The following is a 654-nucleotide window of genomic DNA, read 5'->3' as shown; positions in this document are numbered from 1 at the left end:
GGGCGGGATAAACAATCTCATTGGACAGCGACGACGATACCAGAGCTATTGGCTGCACATCAAAATCAACAATGCACATATTATTATATATAATAATATTGAAACATTTCACTAATTCACTTTATTGTTTTTTTATCTATTATATATTAGGTATATAATCAAATATTTACTTATTTATATTTACTTATCATTACTATAGTTAAATTGTTAAGGATGAATTTATGCATCTATTAACTTTTTAATCCCTTTTTCAACTGTGGGTTACACTATGGTTAGGTTTAGGAAAAGAAACATGGTAAGGACGTACTTAAAAATGTCTCAAAGTTCACACAATATCAAACATGTGTCTCCATGGGGAAGTCTTTGAGGTAAAGTCCACTTTTTTGTGATCCATCAACCACTCCAACCTGTTTTCCAGACCATAGACTATAATAGAGTGCCTCAGGCATGACGTTTTTCTAGGCCAACCCAGAAGCTAACATCGCACTGCTTCCCTTGTCAAAAAGCCTATGGGATTATTCCACTGGATTTTTAATCAGCCCAACATTCATGCTGGGGGTAACCTGCATGTCTGAATCAAATTTTATGGAAATCAGAAAATAGATGTTGAGATATTTCAAGAAAAATTAGATATGTAAACATCAGAAATGGTTA

This window comes from Plectropomus leopardus, chromosome 12, assembly GCF_026936395.1.
Source record: "Plectropomus leopardus strain MGB_pleo_1.0 chromosome 12, ASM2693639v1, whole genome shotgun sequence".
Classification (NCBI taxonomy): domain Eukaryota; kingdom Metazoa; phylum Chordata; class Actinopteri; order Perciformes; family Serranidae; genus Plectropomus; species Plectropomus leopardus.
This window is presented reverse-complemented; position numbering follows the sequence as displayed.